The sequence below is a fragment of the Berghia stephanieae genome, chromosome 13 (assembly GCF_034508935.2).
Source record: "Berghia stephanieae isolate SIO BIC M18660-M18661 chromosome 13, UCSD_Bste_1.3, whole genome shotgun sequence".
Classification (NCBI taxonomy): domain Eukaryota; kingdom Metazoa; phylum Mollusca; class Gastropoda; order Nudibranchia; family Aeolidiidae; genus Berghia; species Berghia stephanieae.
Genome location: NC_088372.1, coordinates 1,580,536 through 1,581,009, shown reverse-complemented (window position 1 = coordinate 1,581,009; position 474 = coordinate 1,580,536).

Genomic DNA, 474 nt, shown 5'->3' with positions numbered 1-474 from the left:
ACGATATGCTGCTTTTCGTTAACACTCGCGAATCTCTCCTCTCGCCGTGACAGGTATCCTGCCTACTGTACGTCAGGGTTGCCAATTTGGCAGATTTTCTGCCAAATGTACTTTTTTGGGAAGAATTTGAAGTCGTTTGGCAGAAGAAAAAAAAAACGGCTTGGCAGTTTGGCAGATTTTTGACAGATTTATTTTTCCGAGGCCTAGATTTTAATACATTATTATTTATATCATGTATAGATCTACTCCACGTTTTCCAATGCAATTTTAATGTATTAGTGACTTTTTTAAACTTGGGAAATGAAACAAAAATTTATGACATCGGCCTTGCGAATTTTTTGTTTAACAAAATTGATGAGTTTTCGAAGGGGGTGGTATAAATATATAGTACGGTTTGGCAGATTTTTGTGGTATTTGGCAGATTTTTAAAATCCAGTTGGCAGAATGCATGAAAATAATCTGGCAAGCCTGCCG